At 44.1% G+C, this 14,460-nt stretch overlaps 1 protein-coding gene across 2 annotated transcripts in view; it reads right to left on the bottom strand.

Annotated features, from left to right (window-relative positions):
* CREB1 (cAMP responsive element binding protein 1) overlaps positions 1-13,275 on the bottom strand; it is a 39,708-nt gene extending 26,433 nt beyond the window's left edge. For both annotated transcript variants that reach the window (XM_017834817.1, XM_017834808.1), the window contains exon 1: positions 13,077-13,275. The gene's annotated coding sequence lies outside the window, so the exon portion shown is untranslated. The remainder of the gene's footprint in view (positions 1-13,076) is intronic.
* Positions 13,276-14,460: the final 1,185 nt, after the last annotated feature.

Genomic DNA, 14,460 nt, shown 5'->3' on the forward strand with positions numbered 1-14,460 from the left:
AAAAGACGGAGATCCTTTCCCAAACACCATTAAATCCCAGAACCAAAATACCGCGCTGTGGCTGTTACAGCAGATAAAACTTCCCATCCACTTTCATACGTGAAGGTCCTGAATGCCCCAAAGCTTTCTATGTTTTGGAGTTGTACAGCTGCCACAGTAAACACACCACCTCTCCCTGTAAGCCTTGCTTCTCTGTCTTTAGTAACATTATGGTGACAATTCACTGTCAGAAGTTAATGCTTACACTGACAGTTACTGGCCATACAATATAACTACACCTTGAGGCAGTACGGTTCACTCTATGCCTCAGACATACTATTATCACACCTGCTCACAAGCAAGCACAGCTTTACCAAGTTACATGTTTAAAGTCTCCTCCTCTGACTTCTGGATTTATCTTAATGAAGTACACCTAGATTTTGAAAAAAACCCATGACATCCTCCAAAACCAGCGCAGAGCAGAGACCCAACAAACTCATGTCCATTTTGAGCCTTACTTATACCACATCCAGTAACACATTCACTCAGCCAATATCTGCAGGGGCCACCTTTCTGCCACATTAAGTTCCTGATCCAGTTCAATATCCAGTCACCCAGATGCTCATGACAGGAAAGGATCAGGGTAGCTGAAAGGGAAATTGAGGCAATGCGTGTTTCTCAAGCTCTGTATTGTTCCAGGAATTTGATTCATTCCGTATTAACTGCATGTGGCTTTATAAAGCCACAGATCCACCACGAAAGCACTGAGAAGGTCATCAAACACCACTCTGGTACACTATTGTTTTTACTTTTCCATCATAAGGTACTGAGAACATTCACATGCAATCTGTAAACATTTCCACTGTCACCTTGCAGCGTGGTAGCCCTTTCAGCCACAGCTCAACAGCCACTTTATGAACTCCATTCAGTGGCTGCCAGACTGAAAATGTTCAGAGAAAAATAATTTTATTTACAGCATACACATGGGACTTCAAATAACCAGTAATAAATGCTTAACAGAACAAGACAGGCCCATAATTATCTCCCTCTGTCACTAATGACTACAGAGGGTTGGCTCAGGAATTGTAATTTACACCACGGCTTCTTTGTCATCCCAAGCTGGCACTGTCCCTGCCACTGCTCCTGGGCATTTGCTCCTCCTGTCCTCTCCCTCCGGTGACAACATTGTGCGTCATACTGAGAACACAACCTACATTTGCTGCTTCATCTTTAAATCTACCTTTCACCACTTCACTGAACGGGTTCACCACAAAGCCATTTGAAGATCACTTCTGGGTCAGGGCAACCCAAAGGCCAGGCTGTGGAAGTGCAGGTAAGAGAATGGCCTCAACAACCAACTCCACTAAAAATGCCAAAAATGGAGAAGAGTCTTCAGATTGTGTTCACCTAGAGCAATCTGACAGGCAATCTGACAAACTGAAGAATAAAAAGCTGGAAAAATTCTTGTCACTGAAGTTATTAAAGTGTTTGATCTTGAACGTACAAGAAAAGTTTAGTCTTACTGTAAAAATATCTTGCACAAAGCTGAATGTAATATCTGTAGCCCCACTTCTGTCTCCATTAATATGACACTTGGAGCAGTGTCTGAAAACTCTTTGCTGACTGAAGACATGCTGTAACAGCCACTGCAAGAGAGGTGAACAAGGTAGTATTTTCATAGAGATCATAGAAGAAATGCAACCAGAAGCCTTGATTAAACGTAACAAATGTTTCTGACTCATGACTTTTTCAACAAAACTTGTAGTGTACTTACAAAGTTGGTGAAAATTTCAAACTTAACAGATTTAGATGTGTGAATGGCAGAAGTATTGGAAATTATTGGTGTTGAATGCTCAACCTCCCTTTCACTAAAGAAAAAGCAGTGGCAGATTTTAAAACAAGGGCAGCAGACCAAAAATGTAATCTCACAGCTACAGCAGTGAGCACCCAAATCAGCGGTCTCCTCTAGACTGTTTTGTTAGCATAACCCAAGCAAGCTGACATTTACCAGGTGAATCAGTAGGCACAGGTAAGGTGTGTGAGTGAAAGTTGCTTGAACACTCTTCGCTGCTAGGTCTTCCTGATTTGACTCCACACTTTTGGCATTGTGCTAGTATCTAGTGTTTCTGCCTTCAAGCTTTTTAAAAGGAAAAGAGACTTTGACAGCAATTAACTGCAATTAGTTTCTTGTATCACAGATTACATGAATAAATACAAGAGCATCCAGCAAGCACTTGGTACATACACATAATTTAATTAAAGTTTAATCCATACTGCCTTTTCTGATTCAATATAGAATCAAGGGACCTAACTGAATTGCAACCTTTCCCTTTTAGACCGTGAATTGGGCACTAAAAATAGGGGTGAACCCTCCTGCACAGCTTAAGAACCCCCAAACTACATATTTTAATTCTACTGATAACGTATATATTGAAAAAAACCCCAAACACCTTTTTCCTAACCTTATCTAATAGCTGGGATAGATCTTATGTGAATACATGAGTTCTGCCTAAGGGCAGAGACCAGAACAAGCATTTGTTAGCATCCTAAGGCATTAACAACGAAAAGCAAACAAATGCCTTTCCACTGTCTTATCCCCTTCCCATTCAGAAATGCCTCCAAAATACTGTCAGACTTCACTTACACCTAACAAAATGTCAAAATAAATCCTAGAAAGGTTACAAAGTCATTAGGTAACTATTATGATTACTAAAAACATAATCTATAAGTATGTTCTATTTATAAATGCTCTGTGCTCCTATTAAAGGCACTTAGGGTATTAAAAGACTAATTCACATGACTGAAATCTGTGATCCTTAGCATGCAGAACAGAACTGTGAAAATTACTCATGACCATCTTTACGTGTAGTAATAAACCAAACAAACCAAATCCCACCAAATTTATCTGCAAACTGAATTTTAGAGAAACAAGAGATTTTTAAGGATGTCCAAGGCAATATATTCAATATATTTAGAAAGACTTCTGAGAATTTAGCCCATTTCGTAGTTCTTAACATGTTTGAAGCCAATATCATATTTATGCAGTCCAATTACATATAAACTGACCGCCCTTTACTACTTACCATCTGTTCTCTGACATTACTTTTGGAACATAACAAGCACCTAATTTTCAACCTATGCTGATTTCTTGCAATTCCTACTAACTGTGGAAGCTTTCACAAAAATGAAAGCACGTGAAAGTGTTCAAATACATGCCTTTTTTTTCTCTGCCTGTCTGCTGAAAGTACTGTGGCTCACTTCACCATGTGTAGCTGCTGGTTACTTAATAAACCCCATTACAACAGAGTATCTGAACAGTATCATATGTAGGCAGACTCCTTTAACAACATAAAATATGGGCACCAAATGATTTTTTATGATGCCACTTGGGAGCTAATGCTCCTGCTGAATATACTGCACACTCCAGGAACAAGCTCCCTGCAACTGGTACAGGCCTAGCAAGTCAATAATCAGCACAGCCGCTCATGACGAGCTTTAATTTCTGCCGCTAGTCAAATTCTTTTACCTTTGACTGGAACAGCAGTGGGTAAAGTGAGGAATCTGTGACTCCACTCCAGGGATCTGAAGCTGACCTCAGCCCAACTGATAGCAGTGACCTGAAGTCACCCACTTCTCACATATCTGCCCTTTTAACTTGGGTGCTAAACTGTGGCCTCACTCCACTTTGATGGCAGTTTTTATTTCATGAAGGATGACATGATTACACCTGTACTACAACAAGAGAGGGGGTCCTGCTCAGCCCATGGTGAAAGCTTCTGGATGTGAACCAGCACCATCTAAAAGCCCAGGAATGCAGCCTGAACCCAGGTAACAGGAGTACAGTGATGGGTACAATAAACTAGCATCTTTTCTGCTAACGAGGCCCTGTGCCTGAGCTGGTACACCCTCCCTCTTAGTACGGGTTGTTAGCTCGGGCTCAGCACCACACCAGAGCAGCTGTGTAAGGAGGTAGGTTGTACCTGGCACAGCGAGGAACAGTTCTCTGGAACCACCCAGCTATCCAGATATGCCAAATAAATAAATAATTTATCCTGCTGTGCTGGTCAACGAGCAGAACATTTTGAGCCGCTTCCTTTCACAGCACACATTGCCCTGTGAAGGTGTTGCAGCAGAAGAGCTAAGACAGCCCAGAGTGACAGAGATAATTCCACAAGCAGTCAGAGACCTCCTCCTTCCCCACTGACAGGGATAAAAGAGGACTGTGTCACTACAATTAAAGGAGTATTTGAAGCAGAAAATGATACCAAGTTAGCAAGGTTAAGATCTATCAAAGAAGGTGCATGTGTTACCTTTTTCCACTGGTTAGAGCTGTCAGAGCTTGACCTGCCTGAGTCATTCCAATGGATCGTATCATTTTTGTTCTACTCCATATGTGTGTCTATGTTTTACGGTCCTTTACTGCCCTATCATTCATTCTGGCAGAATACGGACCACCCAAATATTTGACAACCTTTTGACATGTAAAAATCTTTGTCCACTTGCCAAGCAACTTTTGAACATCCCAGGTCTGAGGCATCAGCAGGAGGAACTGCTGCAATCCCAAACCTGGGGCAGCCTGCAGCTGCAGGGAGAGTGTCTACACATTTGTATTAAATAAAGGTAACCCCCCAAAAAATACAGAGAAAGGAACCATCACCTCCATACAGGTATTTCCCTAATTGTATAATTTAAGTTAGATACCAGGTATGATTTAATGGAAGCATATGCAAGAAGGTGATAAAGACAAACAACCACATAAACATGTTTATTATTACCTGAAATCTTTCTATTCCAAAGTAATTTGTCAGAAGAGGGTACTGTTAAGACTGTACTGAAGGTTCTTAGAGATTACACTGATTAAAGATGACATTCTAAAGTCATATGAATGTAAATTTATATTCTGAAACTCAATCTTCTGGGAAGTCCCAGATATTCAGGGGACTTTCCCATGACTAAAGTAAATGTTTCCTTTTCCACCCTAAAATGAGGGAGAGCAACTGTCAATACCTAAAGTTCTTTGTATGGTCTAAAATGTTAAATCAGATATCTGAATTTCATCATCCATTTGTTTTGTTCATGTAAAAATAATAAAAGAAGTAGTCTGAGGTTTAAATACTGTAGGTCACCTCAGCAAAATACTTCACACTGAAAAGGGTCAGATGCTAGAATCCCAAAGTGACACAGATCACACTTGTTTTCACATCATTCTTCTGTTTCAGAGAACTATCAAATCAGTTAAAGAATTCAGGGCAAGCATGGAGTTTTAGTTGTTTATCAGCTCCACAGTTAAACTTGACAAGAGAATTTTTGGTAGAATTCTGTCTGTCTGTGTTGAGATTTTGTCTGTTGGTGAGAAGAGACAGTGCCATTGTACTGATTCATAAAAAATGTCACTTCACATATTTACGCTGCAAGCTTTATAGGCATAAACTATTCAAACAAACACTACTCAATTCTGTTTGATGCTTGGAACATATGTGGTACCTCTAGAGTTAAACCCATAGCATAAGACCATGAAGTTATGTAACTTGGTAAATATTGGAAAGTCATGTTTAAAAAAGCAGAACACTTTAACGAATTCAGAAAGAAAACACAATAAAATAAGTGTTTCAGACCAATGCTTTCACTGCTTTATTAATAGAGTATCTTTAGAAATAGTCACCTGAAAGTAAGATAGACTGAATTATTTATACAAAGCTGCAAATTACCAGATATCAAGTCAAATGTCTGGAAAAAATTCAAAATAACCTGTATCTGTACAAGCAACACATGTTTTGTTATGATTTAATAGCTTTGTTTCTTTTTGAACAGGCAAGATAGACTATTTTTTGCTTCAGTGCTCTCAAGGAAGTAAAGACCTTTGAATTCTTTCTGCAGCTGGAGTGCTACAGTAGAGTATGCCCAGGTATGCATAAGAAAAACAGCACTTCCTTACAAACCTTGCCCTTGTCCAATTTCTGAATGCATCCTATTTACAAAATTGATTGCAACATTAAAACCAAAAGATTTGGGTCTTAAACCACGGCTCAGACTTGGAAATACTTTTAAATCCTAAAATTGCTCTGGCTTTACTAGTTATATTGAGAACATCGTTGCTTGGTCAATTAGCACTGGTCTTGAAGCAATAGCAGACATTATCTTGCTCAATGCACCACAATTAAATCTATGACCCACACGCTCCCTAAAAACCTGAAACGAAAGTGATCAAATTTTGTAGTAAAATAATTTCGACTAATTTTATGAACTGAGTGGATTTTGGTTTATTTTTCACGTATTTTTTTATTTGCCTGGATGGTGCAGGAGAGCCAATTAAAGGAGAAAAATCTCTCATATGCCTGGTAGGCAGACCTACTCTGCAAGAGCATCAGCTCCAAACACAGAATAACTTGTTTCTCAAATACTTAACTGGAGTTTAAGACCTGTTTTACCTGTGGGTAGCACATCTGTCTCTACAGAACAGGGATGTGATTTGCTGGTAATGCTGAAGGTTAGCAATGATCCTGAGTAACAGGAGCCACTGATGCACCAGAAAGGGCCAGAGAAAGACACAGAACCCATGTTTTACATCATTGTGTTGCACACAAAAAAAAAATCTCCATTTTGCTTTCTTGCAACTACAGTCTTGCAAGCATTTCTGCTGGCAGCACTGCCAATTTAGGCTCTGCTTCCTTCTAAACTCTTTCCTATTTACACCTTTACAGCTGTCTGTGAGGCTGCCTAGTAAATGGGACTGGGCAACCAATGTGCACTGCAGACAAGGAAACACAACAAATTTCTAGCCTGGACCAGCTCTCCAATCCAACTCACAGACAGCTGTACTGGTGCTACTGGCAAAGGAGCAGGAATGGGGAAGGTGGGCAGAGTCTACCCTGCTGCAGCCAGGCCTGACAATGAAAGCAAAGTAGATCAAATCATGGGTATCCGTGTCACAAGGCTGCGGGAAGCCAACAGAGATGCTGAGGAAAACACCTATATTCTGTAATTTGATTATTATTGTTGTATCAATGAATCAATGTATTAATGGGAGGCTGGAATTAAGATGATTATTTTTTATGTAGTAAACATTAGCTTTCTGAGGATTGGGCAGAGAGGTGCATTTTTCAGATAGCCACGATGCTGACAAAGCAGCTGTTTGCAGCAAGCAACATACTTCTTCCTCCACCCAGCCCAGGATAATGTGCACTGGTTAAACACACCACATTAACCTTACGCTACAACCTTCCTGCTTGTAGTTTCAGCCACAACTATTATTTTAAAATCCAGAACACAGGCCAAGGCATTTATCAGTTTGTAGTAACAGTGAAACTAGAGTGAGCTCACTGCCTAGGGGCCTTGGGCAGACTGATAGGATTTACACCAAAGCGTTGGACTTGGACTCCTTCTGGAGCTTCTTATTTAAATTGGGCTTGGTTTAAGATATATATTACATAATTCTCCCCAGTTGACTGGGCTCCTCATAGTGAAAAGTACAGGTACACTGATTCAACCTCTTCACAAGACTGAAACCTGCCTCTGATAAGGAGTAGATAGTGCAACCACACAGATGTTACCAGGCTTTTAAAAAAGGAAACTTTCCTTTCACTTGAGTGTTCTTTTGTTGTTTTTTCTTCAACTGAAACACTTACTGTGTTCTAGGCTTCCTAGCTGCAAAGACAAACTGATGTGGCTCTGATCACCATGGACAGAGCCCAACTCTTTCTTCTTTCATTCCAAATCATGGAGGTGCTGCAGTTCCCCAAGATAGGTCTCCTGACTCGGCTCTCTGCTGCCGAAGGGAGAAAGTTGTGTCCCCATCCTTCCTTTTTCTACAGTCCTTCTGTGAATTTGCACTAGTGTTGGTGCTAACAGCAACTCAATCACCAACCAATTCAGTTCACTCATGCAGAAGAAAACTAACCTAACAGAAAAGCAGTTCTCTCCTGGGTTAGTGATTTGAACCGGCTCACTAGATCTTACATACAACCAACACTACAGCCAACATGAGGGATGGTCGAATACCACACAACTAGGAGCAGAAGAGAAAGATGTCTGTCTCTGGAGACCTACGTACAGTTTTATCAGCTCAGATGAAACCACAGCAACAGACTACTTTCATTGATATTATGCCGTGGCAATAGTACACAGTGCCCCTTTTCACGTCTTCCCTCCCTTTGCATCCCCCAGAATTTTCCTATCAGCACAAGAGAAAAATTTGGATGAGTTTCACAAAGCGGGCAGGGGTACTCCATCTACAGTAATGCCCTAGGCTTTTTTTTCAAGAGAAATATCTCTAAAATCTACAAAGGCATAAATTTACAAATCCTGCTCATGTTGCATGCCACTTAGAGAAATGGACAGGGCCCAGTGGAGTTTGAGGCCAGGCCAGCTACACAGAGCCAGACAAAGTGTCATTCGAAAAAAGGTAAGAAAATAACGCTTCCCATCCATTATTCCATGAGGTATAAAAGACAAGCCTGATGAGAAGAGATTTTACACTCAAGCCCTAGGAAAGATGCAAGGGAAAGCAAAATGCAATTGATATTAGAATAGCAGTAGAGACCGAGAGATTTAGGGTAGCATCTACCAGAAAAGTGCATGAAATATTGGAGTCAAAATGTCATAGGAGGTTGTAGAGTTTCTGAAGAGATGACTAAAATATTGCAGCAAAGAGCTGCAGAGAACACCAGCTGGAGAAGAATAAAAAAAATGTGAAGAATAAAAAAAAGGAAGTTCACATAGCAGTTGCTAAAAAAACCCCCACAGGTTTGGTGTTTATGCCAAGTAAATAAGTAGCACAATGAACAGTATGAATACATGATATTAAAGTTTGGGAGAAGCTGTTGCTCATGGATAGCACATGTAAAATCTTAAACTTAGCTGAATGATCCAGCTCTGCAGCAAGAACCACCACAGCAGGATCTGCTGCCATCCAGCTTAGTTATTAACACAGCAATAATTCAAAAATTTTGATGTAGGCCACATTTTCTTATTTAGCAGCACAGCTGTTTAAGCTGCCCTTATCTCCCTGCTGATTCCAGCCCCATCCCTTTCCCTGATTATGCTGGTACAGCTACTGTACACCCATGCAGCATGACAGGAGGGAATGATCCAAGTGAAAAAGAACCAGGCTCTGTACCCCTCACCCGGCTGGATCATTTCCCCTTGCAGTAGTCCAAGCATTTGTCCCAGTCCAATGGAAAAGACACGGATGATGCCTTTGGCCAATATTACTGCCAAAAATTCCTACCTGGAACTATGGTCTCAGTTCATCAGGTAGTAGATAAGCATCAAAAATTCCTGGATTTCTCAGGCTACCTGCTCTTTTCTAAGTTTAGAAATCTATCTGAAAAAGTTTCTGTCAAAAGAGGGAGATACAACCCAGCCTTAGTTCTTCCAAATGCAGGGGAAAAAAGGTTTCCTAATAATCTCATTGACCAAACAGGCCAACAGAACAACACTTAAAGATGATTTTTACATATCCTTTGAACTCTCCCCTCCAAAAAGTGTGAAAACATCAAGGGTAGACATTTTTGTTTCAGTTTCCTGCATGAATGCAGCTTCAAAGTAGTTCATTATAAATAAAGCTTCCTGCAACTGTGTCTAAAGTAGCTAGTGTAGTCTCTGTCAGAGAACAACTGAAAAGTAACAAAATCTAGAACAGCAATTGGCAGGACTTTCCTATCTTTGGAACTATTTTTCCATCTTTCACTTAACGGCCTTAAATTACGACAAATATAAAATCTCACAATATTCTCAGGAGAAAAATAGGAATGCTTATTATCTTAAGACAATCTCTCCTGTACCCCTCTGCATTTTGCTCAGAATCACTGCGAGTACCCAACAAGCATCTGTGCTGCTTTAAACCTGTATGTATGTATATGTTTATATGTTACATAAACCATATATATGCATCTAAACAGGAACATGCTTCCTCCAAATTCTTTACCCTCTCACCTTTAAGTGGCTCTTACACCACCTAGTTTTCTATTCTTTCCACTTCACACATAATACTCTAAATCCAGCAGGAAAAAAAAAGAGAAAATCCTTGGCTGTTTTCAAGTGCTTGTTTTACCAACTAGAGCCTGGCACATCTTCACCTCCTGCACAGCTGATATGGCTGTTTTAGAAACGTGGAAAAATGGAAGGTGCTGTATTTGTTCTCACTCACCTTTTTAACCGCAGCACAATCAAGTGATTTAAAAGTTCTAAAGAACAAAATAGGTATCAATGTCTTAATGCTGGGAGATGTACATAGACCATTAATGGCAGGCTGCTCAGGTTTCATAATCACCATGAAATATGACCTCACAGACTGCAGATGAATCAACACAATTTTTGATTCAGAGGAAAAAAAAAATAAAATCACTGCCTAGTCATGAAACCTTAACTGTATGTAGGCAGGGTACCTGGGAGCTCAAACCAAATTCAGTAGGGTTGTTTCTGTAGATGAGGATTGCTGTCACGTCCCATGAAACTAACTTTAGTTAGATTAGTGGCAGAAAGCTAGCACAGCCTTCTCACAGCACAAAGGCCTTGAGAAGTGTGGCATGAGTAACTGATCTCCACTTGCTTCCAGAGATCCGAAAATAGAGGTGAAGTGTGAATACCCCATTTGTTTCAAAAGAGTGCCAACAGAAATTCCTAGTGAGGGCCTTGTCTGCTATCAAAATCTGCACCTACAGAGCTGTAGCTGCACTTAGGCATGAAGAGCTGTTCGCTTCTTACTGCAGCAGAACAGTTACTTTGCAGAATAAGATCTACAGAATATTTTATATTTGACATCAGTACCAGCAATAGCTACACTGGTGCAGGTTTCCAAGAAACAGACAGTTCGATGACTTGACAGTCTAAATGAGATGTTTCTAAATTTTCTATATCAGCAAACTCCTCTCCCCTTTCAGACCTTTGGGTTTTGGGTTTTTTTTTGTTGTTTTTGCTAGTTTCTTTCTTTTTTAATGACCAGAAGTATGAGAGGAAAAAAAAAATCAGATGCAGACCATTTATTACAGATCCAGACACCATGCTGAGAGTGCTAATCTGAATACTGGTGCTATATCAATTAAATGAAAGCATTAAAAATGATTACATTCTTCTTTCCTACATGCAACTATTTCATTTTAGGTCACCTGTAAGTGATACTTAGCACATACACAACCAAGTCTCTGTTCTCTTTTCTCTCTGACCTGTGAGGTTACAAAGCTGGTGAGGAAATGCAGAGATCTGTGTCAGAAAATAGGGATCTGAGTCTTCCTCTCAATTATGAAATAAAATAAAATGTTGTGTTTCTAAAAATACAAAAACCCAAGGATTTTCTGTCCCATTTTTGTATTTAAAATGTAGTGCATCCATCAAACCAAGAATGAATGAAATACATCAATGCTTATACTCTCTTTAATCATTATAAACAGCTATATTGCTTACTAAAGTCATTAGATGTCTATTAATCAATTACAACTTTAGAAACCCTCTTCTCATGTTGGTATTATTCAGAGTGATGTAGAGCACTTTTGGCCTTCACTTCAAAAGAAGCAGTGAAAGAAAACAGAATTTCACAGACAAAGAAAATGGACCTATCTACACATGTGAATCAGAAATATTAATTTTGAATAAAAACCTATTTCCGTGACTTTGCATTTTACTGTATAAATCCACATTTGTTGATCCAGGGAAAGGATGCAATTAGAGTCTCAAAATTCTTGTATTCTGAAACAGTGCTTAGTGGTCACAATGTGACTAAACAGAGATATGTGATATTCCTAAATAAGTCTCTGATCCTTTATTTAAGAACTAGGGAACTCATTTCTAACCCCAGGAAAAAAAAAAGACAGGTGTTATTCCAGAAGCAGATTATGTGCAGGCATTTCAATATTTAAGAGGGAGAAACAAAAATTTAAAAAATGTTTTGAGAAGAAAAGTCATATTACCAATAAAAATTTGTTATCCTTGTATACGTTTAAGAGGTGTAATAACTTATGCTCAAAAAGTTTTTTAAGACTGCCATGTCGTCTTTACTTACTACAGTACACAAAAATGCAGATATCCAGGATTTGAAAGTAGAAATAAAGTCAAAACACTGTCTTCTACTCTAGGCAAGAAAATGGGAAAAAAGGCCCCACAGCTGCAGCAAGGCAAGCCTGGTGTAAGGTGGAGAAAGGCAGCTGAGCTGACATTTGCTACTAAAGCTGGGATAGAGGTCAAATCCTGCTCGCTGTGCAGCACCCGAGTCTGTGGAAAACTGGCAAAAGCAAATCCCAAACCGAGATTTACCAGCCGCGGCCAGGCTCAAGTTCACTTTGGGTTAAAAATACTGACAGGGGAGAAGCGGCGCGGCCGGAGGGAACCGTATCCCTGATACGTGACCTGCGCGCCGGGCTCGGGCTGTGCCCGTGGGTCCTGCCCGGAGCGCGGTGTTGGGTGACCGAGCCCCGCTGCCCGGCGCGGCCTCCCGGAGACGGAGTAACAGCGAACCACCAGACCAAGCGCTGCCCCAGCTTCCGAGCACAGATTTTATTAAAGGCTTCTCGTCACAGCGCCGGGGAGCGCCCCGCGCCCTCGTGTCCATCGCGGCGGGAGTCTGTTTGTTTATCCGTGCGGCGCGCTCAGGGCGTGGGGCGAGCGGAGCTCCGGCGGGCGCGGGGGGCCCGCGGCGGCCCCGCGGGAGGGTCCCCGGAGCCCGGCGGGGCCGGGGGGCGGCCGCGGGGGAGCGGGAGCCGGAGCGCAGCCGGCGGGGCGGGGAGGGGGCGCGGGCGGGAGCGCGGCCGCCCCCCGCCGCCGCTCCCCCTCGTCGTCGTCCTCCGCCGCCTCCTCCGGGGGCCGGGGGGCGCGGCGCCCCTTCCCCGCCGCGCTGAGCGCCGCCGCTGGCTGCCGGCAGAGCCGCCGCCCGGCCGTGGCGGCCGCCGCCGGGCCGGCTCCCATCCGCCATTATCCTTTGTTCGCGGCGCGGCGGCGGCGGGGATGTTGCAGGGCTCGGCTCCATCTTTAAGGCGGGCGCCCCTCCCGCGGGCGGTGCGCGGCCGGGCCCCCGCGTCCTGCCGCCCGGCGGCTCCCCTGGTCCCCGTCGGGCTCCATTTCCTTCCCTCCCCCCCGCCCCTGTTTGCTGGGCGCCGTCCTCCTCTTACCGGTTACCAGGCTGCTCCGTCACTGCTTTCGTTCGCGCCTGGGATCTCGCCGCAGTTTTATTCTCTCCCCCACGTAACACACCGCGTCAAACTACACCTCCGCCGCGTCACTCACACACACAGGCGCTCCCAGCCCGGCGACAGGCAGGCAGCGGCCGACTGAGGAGCGCCAGCCAGGGAGCAAGCGCCGAGCGCGCCCGGCCCCGCACGGAAACCGCCGAGCGCTCACGGAAAGCACCGAGCGCCCGGCAGGCGGCGGGAACGGCCGATCGCGACGCCGGCCCCCGCGGAAACAGCCGAGCGGCCGCGGAAACGAACGAAGCGCCCCGGAGGGGGAGGCGGAAAGAGCCGAGCGGGCGGCGGGAAGGCGCGAGCGGCGCTTCCGCCCCGGGGCGGCCCCGCGCGGGAAGCGCTGAGCGGGGCTCTGCGGGGGCGCCCCCCCCGGGCGCGCGCGCGCGGCCGAAGCGTCTCGAGCGCGCGCCCAGCTCCCCTCGGACCTCCGGGGACGCGGCCCCCCCGCCCCTGTTCACCACGGAATCACAGGATCGGTTAGGTTGGAAGAGATCTCTGAGATCATCGAGTCCAACCCACGGCCGAACACGACCCTGTCAACCAGATCGTGGCACTGAGTGCCACATCCGATCTTCCTTCAAACACTTCAGGGCTGGTGACTCCACCACCCTCCTGGATAGTCTGTTCCAATGTCTAATCACCCTTTCTGTGAAGAAATTCTTCCTAATGTCCAACCTAAACCTCCGCTGGTGCAGCTTAAGACTGTGTCCTCTTGTCCTGTCACTTGTTACCTGGGGGAAGAGGCCGACCCCCACCTGGCTACAACATTTCAGGTAGTTGTAGGGGGTGATAAGGCCCCCCCCCCAAGAGCCTCATCTTCTCCAGGCTAAACAACTCCAGCTCCCTCAGCCGCTCCTCATAGGACTTGTGCTCCAGACCCTTCACCAGTTCCATTGCCCTTCTCTGGACCCGTTCCAGCACCTCAATATCCTTCCAGAATTGAGGGGCCCAGAACTGGACACAGTACTCAAGGTGTGGCCTCACCAGCGCCGAGGGCAGGGTGACAATATCTGCCCTGGTTCTGCTGGCCACACTCTTCCTGATACAGGCCAGGATGCCACTGGCCTTCTTGGCCACCTGGACACACTGCTGGCTCACGTTCAGCTGCTATCAACCAAAACCTCATGGTCCTTTTCTTCCAAGCAGTTTTCCAGCCACTCTGCCCCCAGCCTGTAACACCACCTGGATTACCGTGACCCAAGTCCAGGACCCAGCACTCAGTCTCGCTGAACTTTATGCCTTTGGTCTCGGCCCACTAATCCAGCCTGTTCAGATCCCTCTGCAGAGCCTTCCTATCCTCCCACCTAACTTG

Source organism: Lepidothrix coronata, unplaced genomic scaffold, assembly GCF_001604755.1.
Source record: "Lepidothrix coronata isolate B3197 unplaced genomic scaffold, Lepidothrix_coronata-1.0 Scaffold7, whole genome shotgun sequence".
Classification (NCBI taxonomy): domain Eukaryota; kingdom Metazoa; phylum Chordata; class Aves; order Passeriformes; family Pipridae; genus Lepidothrix; species Lepidothrix coronata.